At 41.9% G+C, this 13521-nt stretch overlaps 1 protein-coding gene across 3 annotated transcripts in view; it reads left to right on the top strand.

Moving 5' to 3' along the window:
- gdf11 (growth differentiation factor 11) overlaps positions 1-13521 on the top strand; it is a 39140-nt gene that overhangs the window by 6192 nt on the left and 19427 nt on the right. The gene's annotated exons all lie outside the window — the stretch shown is intronic.

Genomic DNA, 13521 nt, shown 5'->3' with positions numbered 1-13521 from the left:
CTGGGGCTCATTCAAGTGAGTGACCTAACCTACTTTTTTCAGATTGGGGGTCCACTCTGTGTGTCTGATGCGGAATGATAATATTAGACAAATGGTCTGCGGTCAGCTGCTGGCCACGGCTGTCAAAATAGGGATTACGCGTTAGGCTGATAAATCAATAATCAGCAGCATAAAGAGCCTCGTCACTCTGAAACAGACAGCTCCAATATGGCCTGATGGACTTTTGTTTTCATGGTGATGATGTTTATGATGATGATGATGGAGGGCTAAGTCCTATTGAAGCAGCAGTCTAATATTTAGCTGCCCAGTCCACCTGCTGTCATGTTCAAACTTTCCCTCTTATGCAGGATTTTTGTGTGTGTGTGTGTTTGACGGGGTGTAAACGCATGACAGAGCCGTGTGAATGTCAAGTGCATTATTAATGATAATGCAGCATTTGGCTGGCAGTTGCATCAATTTATCCTTTATGCCTTCTTTTGCATAAAGGCCCTAAATTCTGGAGTTATGATCGCGCCGTGAGGCCCTCTGATTATTGCCCCTCTAACAATTTGCTCGCCCTCTTATAGTTTCCCATAAATCCACAGATAAACCGCAGGCAGGCCCCTTGGAGACATTTTATAAAATTACTGTTGAACCCTGGCAGCTGTGCTCTATCGGTCTTTTATAGGAGGCTCTACCGGTTTCCCTGCTGTTCATCGCAGTGAGAAAAAGTGTGTCCAAAAAGCTGCTATTGTTCCCCTCATGCAGCGGCCCCCCTCGGCCGCACTTGCCTTTTAAATGCGAAGTTTATGGGCGCAGCTCGTTTTTTTTTCACCACGAGTACACAAAGAGACAGAATCACTCGAGGTCGAGGGGAGTGTGTGACCTTTCCCTGGCGAATCGCGGGGTTCAACAACATTTACACACGTAATATATTCTGCACAAGGCGGATAAAACACACTCCAAATAATCAGTTTTTTCTTACTCCACCAATGAACAAAGATACGCCTGTGTGCAGGAGACTTTGGCCTCGTGTTGTCTGACATCGTGTTGTCATTATAATATCTATCTATCTATCTATCTATCTATCTAAGCATAGGTGTAGGTTTCTGGGGGGATGCAGGGGGCACATCCCCCTCAAAATTTAAAGCATGTGCATTTGTTCCCAGTGGAGAGGACTTTTATTTTAAGTAAAGATAGTTGCACCATAAATTGATACAGAGTGGGCACAAACTGGTGCATAAAAATTCACCAAAATGCAGGAAATTAAATGTTTGATACCCCCAAATCCCCTGTTTCATATGTGTGTCCCCCAATGTTCAAAAGAAACCTATGCCTATCTATCTATCTATCTATCTATCTATCTATCTATCTATCTAGTTGGGATTTGCATCTAAGAGCCTCGGTTTCTTTACTTTCATCAATTACTTTTTGTTGTTTGAGGTGTATTATAATATCTTAGAGTTTAATTATACTTTTCTGTCCTCACCTGACCGGACAGTCCCACCTGTATCTGTAATTACAGCAAATCAACTTTCACTTGACATGTTGTAACATACAGTTCCAAATGTCATCTAAATTTTATCTCGACCTTTCCCGCAGAGTGCTGCAGGAATGAGTCCTAAAACTCAAAAGCTAAAGAAAACATGTAAGTTTCATAAACTTTTGATTGTATTCTGCAGTATTCCAAAATCCAATGGAAAAATTCCACAAGCTTTTAATGAGGGAACCAGAGTGACACTAACTTCTGCGCTGGCCTAAGAAGCACTCTATGGCTTTAGTTTTTATCAAAGCTTTTAACTATTTTGTACTTTTTTAACCACCGTTTCTTTTGAGAGATGTTTTTTGCTCTGATGCGAGTGATGCAGTTCAGTTCATCATAAAGGAGAACAGTGCACAGCTGATATCTTGCATCATACAGGTGAATAGAGGAGGCATTCAGTTTGACATTTGTCAATCGTTTGCTTTATGTGGCAACTATTTTTAGGGCATTTCCACAGGATAATCAGTGTGTCAGCGCTTCTATCTATCTGTCTATTGATTGATCTATTTCGGATGCTGACAGTGAAGGTCTTCTATAATAACTGGCTGTCATCTCTCTGATGTGCGGATCAATCCTACATTGGACTATCTCTGTCCACCTGTAAATACAGACACCTCTGTATGCCTAACACACTCATCTGTACATTACAAGTGAAATCAACAATATCCTCCATATCCTCAATATATAGTGTATTTTTGCTTCTCATCCTCTGCACGTCCACACTCGCACACCATGCAAAGTGATTTGATACAAGCCAGAAAAAGGGGCATTATGCATGACGCTGGCTAATTGCATATTTCTAATGGCCCTCATGCCAGCCCGAGGAGCTAATGACTGACATTATTTCTGTATCTGTTATGTTACAGCCCTTCCTGTTCTGTTCTGTTCTCCTCATCTCTCCACGTCAGCTGCCGCTTTTATCATCTGCTCCTTCTCTCCATCTCTTTCTCTCCCACCCCTCACCCCCCCCCCCCCCCCCCCTTTTCCTCCCTCCATCCCCCCCACCTTCCTCCCCGTTAGCCCCCTCTCTCCTTCCTCTTCTTTTTCTCCGGTACTCATGGAAGAGTTGAGAGAATGAGTGCATCTCTTTTTGCCTGTGGCGCCTTAGTGATCCCACAGGATTAAAAGTGCCTTTTCTGTCTCTCTGATAGAAGGAGGACTTCAAACACTATTCCCTGCGCACCTCGAACCCAATCACCCTTTCACGGTCGTGCACACTGCCTTTGATGGGCCATGTGGGTTCACACAGTACATACTGAACTGGACCTGTGCCAGAGTTGCTTCTTAGTATTCACTCAAGGTACGTGGGTGCCGCAGTGGGGGTTGAGAGGGTCCATGCTTCCTGGTCTCTAATTACTATGAAATTTCATGGAAAAGTACAGCTATTTATATCATAGTGCGGCACTAAAACATCACCCTCCGTATAGTGTGTTGTGTAGGTAACCGCTGCGCTCACTGTTCATGCATGAAAAAGGAGTCTGTTTGAAGCAGTTTATCAGGGTCATTTTCTCGCACAGCATCATGAACGAGCGTTGATTTTTATTATCAGATCTATTTACATTAACATATATGTTGATTTGTGTGTGTAGTAATTGTGCGCAAGCGTGCATGCAGTGTGTGAATTTGGGAGCTCGGTTCGTTTTGCCCGAGGTGGGGTGAGGATTTGACCCCACTAGTCTCCCATTTGTCACCTGTCCAAGGCATTTAGACCAGACCTTCCCCTTCCATCAGTGACCTCCTCCTCCTGTCTTTCTCTCTGTCTCTGTATGTATGTTTTTATGCTCATTGACCACACACTATTCAACTGTTCCATTAAATACTCCAGTAATAATAATACTGAAAAGAGCACACAAAAAAACAGCACAGAAAAAAGATGTAAAGGAATACTCCACCCCCAAATGACCACTTGTTTATCAGTTGCTCGCCCCGTGTTACGTTGAATTTGTACAGAGAACTTAGTTTTTGTTGCATGCCTTCATGGTGAACAAAGAATCCAAAAATGGACAAAATTCCCAATGAATTGAAGTCATAAGGGTCCAAGTTTAATGACAACACAACTATATAAAAAAACTCCCCCCACCCAATGACAATTCCTCTGTGAATTACCCACCCTGTGTTATGTTGAATTTGTAAAGAAAACTTTGTTTTTCTCACATACCTCAATGGTGCATGAAGAATCCAAAAGCAAAACTACATCAAAACATGTTTACAGACTCTCACACAACTCATGCAGTATAATCCAAGTCTCATTTATCCAGTTGTATGTTCAGTACTACCCAAACAGACAGACCTTTCTGATGGAGAAATGAACTGTAAGTGAAACTTATCTATCTTCTCTACAGACTCCATTGACAAAAAGAGTAGTTTTACCATGCTGACCACAGGAGCAGCTGTTCTACGGCTGCCTTGATCAGTTAGTTTGTTTGTGTTATTGTGTGACATTGGTGTTTTAAAGGGTTGGTTCGCATTCAACAAAGTCACACATTAACACAAACTAACTGATCAAGGCAGCCGTAGATCAGCAGCAGGTGAAATGACTGTTTTGTCAATAGATTCTGGCTTTGAAGAAAGATTAGATAAGTTTCACTTTCAGTGTAGTTCCCCGCCAGAAAGAGCTGTCTGTTTGGGAAGTACAGCGCATACAGCTGGATAAATTAGACCTGGATTATACTGCACGAGTTGTGTGAGAGTTTGTTAACAGATGTTTTGATGTAGTTTTGCGTTTGGATTCTTCATGCACCATTGAGGTATGTGAGAAAAACAAAGTTTTCTTTACAAATTCAACATAACACAGGGTGGGTAATTCACAGAGGAATTGTCATTGGGGTGGGGGGAGTTTTTCTTCAAAGAGAAATGCCACATCTGTGGACTAAGAATACAACGGATATGACTTAGTTTAGGTAGTCTGTGTGTGAAGCTTAATGTGTTCTTTATCAGCTTCTTTGCTGTGACATTTTGAAAGGTTTTGAGTAATGTTGACATTGTCCAGTAAAAGAGATTCCTCACTCACTTACCCTCCCTCTGAGCATTTATGCCATGTTTACATTTTTTCATTGCAGTGCGTCCAAAACATAGGAAATCACTGACTAACCCTAGCCCCTAACCCTGTCAGCAAGGAAAGCTTGACCATTTAAAGGAGCACAAACTTAAGTTTAGGCATAAAGAATGCCACATTTAAAACATTACTAATGACCACTCAGCTATTCTTGAAAGTTCTCATTTTGTTAAACTATTTTATACCCACATTTCATCTTGTCCATCATGATCGTATGTAGGCTAACATTAGGAAGTGCTATACTGGTATTATTATGTAATCCTGTTAAGATGAGGCACATTCAGTACGAGCACAGGCTTACACAACTCTTCAGTTGAAAAATGAACATCTACACACATGTAAAGGTACAAATGTACAAATTTCCACATGTGCACACTTGCGTAGACACATGAGGATGCTCTCGCGCGCACACACACACACACACACACTCACACCCAGTCACACAGTCACACACACACTCCAGAGAAAAGTTCTCCTATTGACAAAAAGGGTCACAGAGTTCACAGCTATGTGATATATTGGAAGAGGAGACTATTAACCTCATCGGGTCTCTTTCTTTGGCAGCAAAGACGAACCGGTAGTAACTTGAACACTTATCCCCCACCACACACACACACACACATGCTCACACACACACATTCATCCACTTACCACTCCCACAAAAAAACAAGTCTTTTATAGTGTTGACCCTATAAAAGGGTCATTTCCTGAAGGTGCAGGAACCATAAAAATTAAGAGGGAGAGCGCTAAAAGGACAGAGCAGCAGAAGTCGGACTGTCTTCAGCTCAGTGGCTAGTGTTTGCTGGAAGTTGATGACTATGTGAGGTTTTTATAGATTTATTTATTCCATGGAGGTCTCAGTTTGACGATGACACCTGTTCTCCCTGTGTAGTTGCTGGCATCAGTCGAGGGAAAGATAAACTTTGGTGTTGAATTGTTTGGACACAGGGGGGCACGACTGGTTTGTTTAAAAAGAAGTAAAAACGTAAGAATGAAAGGTCTGTAGAAATTGCACAACATACTGTCAACTTTATGGCTAATAAAATTTCAAAGGGACCAAAGTCTATTAATACAGGGACAAAATTTCCCCAGGACCTCAGGAATCTCACTCCTTCCACCCTCCTTCCCCTATTCCCACGCTCCCGTGTACCAGTCCCTGCAGCCGGTCGTTCCTCTTGGCATTTGGGAATATGTTGCCTAGGAATTTAATGCATGCTTTACCAAAAATACAACACTGAGCAGTTGGGAGAATGGATGTAACACATGAGTTTGGAGGCATAGATGAGCAAGGATATTATTTTTTTTGTTTCCTTTTTTAAAAAATGAAAGATGATCTCTGTTTTCACTGCTTGTGAGCACTGGTGAGCTCCTCATTGCTTCTTAAAAGGGTTTCTAAAGAGTGTGATCGAGTTAGGTGCACCGCGGCTCACGCTGTATGAAGGGGGGGGTGGGGGGAAGAAGGGAGGGAGTCCGCAGGGAGCAACAAGCAGCCCAGTCCTATCCTAAAGGGACAGAAATCATGCAAGGGTTTTATAGGTACAATTAAAAAGACCTGAAACAGATGTTACGTTTCACTAATAAAGGAAATAATTACTTCACACCAGTAATTAAGGGACATGAGTGAAGAGGAGGAGGAGGAGGAGGAGGGGAGTGAAAAGATAAAATGGAGATCATTGAGGGGATTATTGTTGATGGATGCGTTCAGGCTCTGTGTGGTCGTGTGTGAGGAGCTGCTGAGGATCAGTTTATGGAAGAGTCCATTAAATCTGAGAGGCGTTTAAGCAAAGGAAATGCTGCATGGGCACAATGCTTGATCCCATGAGGGAACCACTGTGTCGGATAGAAGCACAATTAACGGTGGATTACCTCATGATTATCTACATGAAAATTTAATTAGCCTCTTTTCTGCGGCAGAGGAGAGCAGCTTCTCGCTGTATTTATCACCTGTGGTAGTATTTCTGCCTGCCGTACCCACATCATCCCAGGAAGTTCATTATGGAAAATGCACAGTCGAAGTTCTTCAGGGACAAGAGCCAAGTTTGATTTATATAGTGCACAACACCCATGGATAGCTCATAAAGGGAACAATATTCTCACGTTGGTTGGAAAATCACGAGGAAACACTGTAGATGAAAATGCTTCCAAGAGCGAGGGTTGGCCACTCTAAGTCTCTTGGCTAAGACAGATTTGGGTGGCCTCAGGAAGGTTTTTTTTTTCAGTAACTGAGTTTGCTCAAACAGAAAGACATACAGGGAGAAACATGGCACATTTTATAGCATTTAAGGTGATGAAACTAATAAGTGCTCAGCATGTGTAAGGGATAGTGTTTGTTTGAATGTGTTCAGGTGTCAGAATGAGCAACAATAAGTACATCAATAGTAATGCCATAGTATTAGTAACATCCATGTTTATAATTTCCTTTGCTGGATTAGATTAATTGTTTTGCTAGAGAGCAGGCTGGAAATTCAGAAGTTTAGTTAACACATAAAGCAATAATGCATTAAAGAAAGACGAAGAGACAAACATCAGTTGAATTAGAAAATGAAAACAAGGACAAACAGATGGATGAAGGTTTGGTTTGGATAATAGTCTTCAGATGGCGAACAGACTAGTTCTCACCTGCTCTTAGAGGTGAATGTCATGTTTATTCTGGAAGTTTGTTCCCACTACATGGAGCATAATGTTGCTACAGGCTTATGACATTTCATATGGTAATAGACAGACAGGAGAAAATAATCAAGATATTGTCTGTATCTGTATCATTTCATCATTGATTAGTTGAGTGTATTGGTTGCGGAGCATTTTCAGCCTAGTAACGATCTAAATGTGCGAACTCATGTTTTATTTGCTCTGGCAGATGCGTTTGGTTCCCCTCCTGGTCAGACAGATTTCCAGCTGACCTGGCCCGTGTCGAATATGGGGCATGTTTTAGACAATATCTGACAGCTTAAAGGGATAGTGCACCCAAAAATGAAAATTCAGCCATTATCTACTCACCCATATGTTGAGGGAGGCTCAGGTGAAGTTTTAGAATCCTCACATCCCTTCAGGAGATCCCAGGAGAGAGGGGGTAGCAACACAACTCCACCAAATGGAGGCTTACGGCGCCCCAGATTCAAACGTCCAATAACACATAATTGAAACCACGAAATATCTCCATACTGCTCGTCCGTAGTGATCCAAGTGTCCTGAAGCCCCAACACAAAAAGTTGTTTGAACTTCATTTGAACTCTGTTTTTAGCCACATTGTAGCCTGTAGTTCTAACTGCTTCTGTGTACACCAAGCTCAGACCAGCGAAAGCATGTGAACACACATGAACGCAGTGCTCACGTCTCATGGTCTCGCATAAGCGCACACACATGAGTGCGGTGCACAGAGAGGCAGTCAGAGCTACAGGCTACAGTGAGGCTAAAAACAGAGTTCAAATGACGTTTTTCCAAACAACTTTTTATGTCGGGGCTTCAGGACACTTGGATCACTACGGACGAGCAGCATGGAGATATTTTGTGTTTTCAATTATGTTTGTTTTCACCTGAGCCTCCCTCAGCATATGGGTAAGTAGATAATGGCTGAATTTTAATTTTTGGGGGCACTATCCCTTTAAGGAGCCTTTGCGCCAAATGCAATTCAGAGTAGGCGTAAACACAGAAAGTTGAAATATCTCCAATGCTGTGCTAAAGGGTTGCTGTGTAGTGGGCTGCACCAACAATGAATTCAAAAACACTGTTCTCTGATTTTCTCCTGATAGAAGGCTTTATGGCTCCAAGCTAAAGACCTGTCTTCACCAAGGCCTCGCCCCCTTTTGGAGAAAGGGAATGCGCCGTCACATATAGAGCAAGAAGCTGTTACGTAGCGGGCAACCTGGTCAGTCAGTCATCCATCCATTAATTCATTTTCATCTGTTTTCCGAGGCCGGGCTGCGGGGACAGCAGGCTGAGCAAAGTGCTCCAAACGTCCCTCTTCCCAGCAAGGCTTTCCAGCTCCTCACAGGGAATCCTGAGGCATTCCCAGGCTAGGTGAAAGATATAAAATCCCTCTAGCATGTTCTGGGTTTTCCCTGGGGCCTCCTACCAGTTTGATGTGCCCCGAAGACCTCTAAAGGGGGTGCCCAAGAGGCATCCTGATCAGATGTCCGAACCACCTCAAGTGGCCCCTTACGACGCGCAAAAGCAGCGTCTCTCCCTCCAGATGTCGGAGCTCGTCACCCTATCTCGAAGGCTGAGCTCACCCTATGGAGAAAGCTCATTTCGGTCACTTGTATCCACCATCTCATTCTTTCAGTCATTACCCAAAGCTCATGACCATGGGTGAGGGTCGTGTTGATTCAGTCCATCCACTTGAACGCGGGAAGACTGAAGGAACATGATGCCGATCAACCTTCATTTATTCTCGTAATGCGAATGCTCAGGTTCAGGCAAGGTCACAAAACAGACATTTCTTTAAAACAAACATTCATTTAACAACAATTTAATGCTTGCATCAATTGCATTGACGTTAGTCAGATCTTCAGCTCCCTATCTCCAAAAAGGGGCACAGCCTTGACTTTTGTGAAGTCCCTGTATCTGCTGGTCTGATCTATAAATCTCGCTCAGTAAAGAGGAGCACCGTTGAGGCTTCACTGAAAACAGCCAAGACTTTATGTTGAAGTACTATTCACAGATTCTGAGGGCAAAAATCGCAAAATTCGTTCACAGATGTTTTAAAGCTACACCATCAAAGTTCATCTCTGCATGCTCTGTCTGTTGCTCAGTGCCACGTCACATGTTTCATTGCTCTGATCGGTTGTAGCCCTATCCAGTTACATCCAGACGTGTGTTGATATACATCTGTTGATAACATCCTTTGGAAATTAAAAATTAGGGTTCCAGAGAGAGACGTTCCAGACTTACTTGCTTTTGCAGTTTGCTGTGGGGATGTCAGGCTAAGCATCATCATTTGGTTAAAGAGATACATGTGTCATCTGCATAATTAGGATAGGTGTTTTTATTATTATTTTTTATATAATTTTTATTACTCTGCATATTTGACAGTATCAAAAGTCATGTACAATATCAAGAACACGGGTGGCCTTGGGGGCAAAATTCTCACCTCAGCTCCCAGTAGTAGTACCTTGAGTATTCCAGCAGACACTATTGGCTGTGTTCAAAATTGAGAAGCAGATGAGGGATCATGTTCTCAGTTTCAACCTACTGGTCCTCTGCAATGAAGAAATAACGTTTCACTACAAATAAAATCAGACATAAGGGACACAATACTATACATTTTACAGAAGAAAGAAGTAAATTAAACTCGGATGAGATGATTGTTGGGGGTTTTTTGCAGCAAAATGTCATTAAACGATAAAAATGACACTTCACTACCTATCTATGGGATATCATATGGATTAGGATATTAGCACAGGGGATGTGTCTAATGCATTGTTACAGCAGCTTAATGCAACTGTTGAATGATTTCCAAACACAGATGTACTGTGAGACAGTTAAACCTGGTTCTTGCCCTGGTTTCATGGATCTGCAAGTGTTAATATCTGTTTGTCCTCATAAAATGTAGCATTAACAAATAAGTTATGGTCCTTCCGTACATAACGTGACTCGAGCTCCACTTGCTGCTGCATTCAGCACACATCTCATCAGGTGTTTGGTGATGTTGTGGAGGACAGAGCAAAATAGGTGGTTTTCAAAACCGCCTTTCTTTGCCTAGTTGAACTTTGGGTGCGAGCCTGGCGAGTGGTGTGTTGTGCCATGGACGTGCTTGTCCAAAATGGGCTTTACAATATGAAATTATTCCTGTGTTCATCTCGTACATAAATGTACAACTCTTCAAAAAGTAACTTTGGATAAAGATAACTGTTTTGCACATGTCACGTGAAAGAATATTAGTGACCATGTTTCACCAGTGAGAAAAATGATCTCAGCGGTCGAACTGAGTCTTTTTAACTACAACCAAAATGTGTTAGCCAGTGTTTATACAGTATGTGTTGTCATCAGCCACATGTAACGTGAGATAATGTAGAACAGGCCTCTAGATAGGCAGGTAGGTTTGTAGAAGTCTGCTTCTTCCATGCAGTTTTAATTATAATCCCTCTGCCACAGGTTTTGCAGAACTGCTGGGATGAACAAAATGAGTGAACAGCCAGTAATCTGTCTGTCTTATATCGCTGTTCGATATCGGGTGATATGAACTGAACTGTTTATGTTTCTGTTAAAGAGTAAAATCGTACTGTTGTTATTTTGTATCATACTAATGTTGCTGCAGAGTTTGTACGTTGGATTAGTTGTGCTTGTCACCTTGAACTTGAGCAGTAAATAAGTAAGTGGTAAAAGACCTGAACTAATGGTTAAATCAGTGTTGTTGCAGGCCAACAAGGTTTCTGGCAATTGTTTTGCAGCTTTCCTTGGTGACATTAGTTACAGCACAGCGACTTGATGACCAGCAGTGCAATGCAAGCTGATAAAGGGTGTAAATTTTGTCCTCGGGTTATTTAACTTTAATCAACAGATGTATCAGGTAACCAGTGAAGTAACTCAGCAGTAATATACAGTAGGGAACATTATCATCATGCTCAGTGACATAATGTCAGCCTGCAAACCCAGAGATGATCTATGTTGCATCTGTATAAGTTTTAAGTTTCTATCATCTGAGTAATAACGGCTGAAATTCTAACCGTCTCTCAAGTGTTTATTCTCTTCCTTCCGTTTTCCATCAGTCACCTCTAAGCTCCGTCCCTGCTGAAGCCTTCGCCTCAGGGCTTCTGCCATTTCTGAAACGATAGTCTCTCAGGAGGGTCACTGCCAAATTGAATGCCACACACACTCGGGTAAACAAACACACTGTTAAGTTGCAGCACATTTCAGATAGAGTCCAAGGCTAAGAATTACATTTCCAACAACAAAATTTTTGTTTCAGCTTTGCAAATGATGTCTTTCAACTTGGTGAAGGTTCAGCTGATTGAATGAATATCTGATTTTTTTTTAGACTGAAACACACACTGATACAATCCTGGTGTATTCTGGGAAACTTGGCCAGAGCTAATGTAAGAAACAAAGCCAGAAAAATGTGAAATCTATAACAATAACCACAATTTAAATAGCATTAAAGGGACATACATGTCAGAACCTCATACTAACCAAATCAAAACTGCTACTTCTGATCGGCACAAGTTAACAAACTCTGCTCAGTTTTATTTTAGTTTTCCTCTCGTCATGTGAAAGACTTTCTCTGTACTTTTACAGACATGACATGTATTGGAACATATTGAGCAGAGGGCTAAAATGCACTGCAAGTGTGCAGGATCGTCTTGAAATATAACAACTGTTTACTGTTGTCTTAGATTGTCATCTTGCAGTGGTGTTTTGTTTAAATACAGTGCAAAAAACACATGTTAATATTCATTCATAATCTGACTAAAGCGTGTCAGCAATTCAGAGCAGCAGCACTATAAAACGGAGCCTGCAAATCAGTCAGAGCCATCTTTCTATCTTGTCTTGTCTAGATATCTGCTTTATATAAAATGTGTTTTTAAAAAAAAAAAAAAAGTTTGGAATTAACTTCTGAAAACAGAGCATAACGTTGTCCTCTGGTGTTACCATCTCGCATGTATGTGTGGATGCACACAAACACAAGTGGTGAGACCCCAGCATGCTTCCTGCTGTCCAGCTGTCCACCTTATTGCAGTTCACTGCACGCTCGCTCTTTTCATCCTCCGTCCCCATCCTGCTGGAGATGTCCCGCAGACGTTCCCCTCATAATACAAACACACATAACCCCAACACTAAAAACAATGAGTGTGTTTGCTAAAGACGGTCAGTTTGGAGCTTGTGTGTGTCGTGTGTTTATGTGTAGCTGCATGTTTCCGTGTGTGTGTGTGTGTGTGTGTGTGTGTGTGTTCACTGAGCTAGAACAGGGAGCATTAGGAGGTGTCTTTTGTTGCTCCTGGGGGGCTACTGTGCTCAGTCCTAATAGGAGTCTTGTGCCTGCCGTTGTCCCAGGGGAGGGCTTCTGAATGAGGGGGTCTAACTTCACACACACACACACACACACACACACACCCCCTCCTCTCCATCCCCAGCTCGAGCGTGGCCTCCCCCACCACCCTCTCCCGTCCCTTGGGACTGACCGAGAGACAAAGAGGGAGTGGGGCTGGGGTGGGATGGGATGTTTGAGGGGGTGCACTGTGGCCCCTGTCTTATTAGAAGGGTCGTGAACGTGTCACGATGATTAATATGCCGAGGTGCGCGGGGATACCCTAGAGTCACATTTATTCAACACGAGGGCTCCCAAACACACAGTCACCACAAAATGGCACATTTGCATTTCCCATTAAGAAAAGAAAATATAGATATATATATGCAAATGGAACTCCTATCTGGGTTTATACCATTTTGCATTATCCATTTGGACATTAACAATAGATGACCATTTCTCTGCAAACCTCATTTTAGCTGCAGATTTTCACCTGACTGAGACGTGTTACGGCACGTGTACACCACCGCCTTTCAAGAGTTTGGAAAAAGAAGAGAACTCCAATGAATTTGTGTTTTTGATATGAGATAGAAGTGTAAAGGTCATTTTTAATTCATAAAATCCTGTCACACAGCTTACTGTAAAACAAATTCATCATTTTTACTTTGCTGTCTGATATTTGGCAAAGAACATTAAATAATTTTGATGTAAAGACATGAAACATTTTTTGGTGTTCAAGTCTTAAACTATCATTTTAAGCTTTCTCATGTATTTGATCATGTTATAGTAACTGGGTGGGGAAACTGTAATTGCAGTATTGTGAGCTTGGTCTTTGATGCTAAAGTTTATAGCAGCAGCACAGAAATCATTCAGAAAAAAGTAGAAACCTTTTGTGAACTCTCTTTCAATACTTTTTTCTATGTGACTCGTGGAAATCAAAGATAAATATCCATTTGATTAATCAAGAGTCGACAATTTTTA

Source organism: Epinephelus fuscoguttatus, linkage group LG1 (assembly GCF_011397635.1).
Source record: "Epinephelus fuscoguttatus linkage group LG1, E.fuscoguttatus.final_Chr_v1".
Lineage (NCBI taxonomy): Eukaryota > Metazoa > Chordata > Actinopteri > Perciformes > Serranidae > Epinephelus > Epinephelus fuscoguttatus.
Note: the sequence above shows the minus strand (reverse complement) of the source record. Positions and strands in the feature narration are given on the sequence as shown.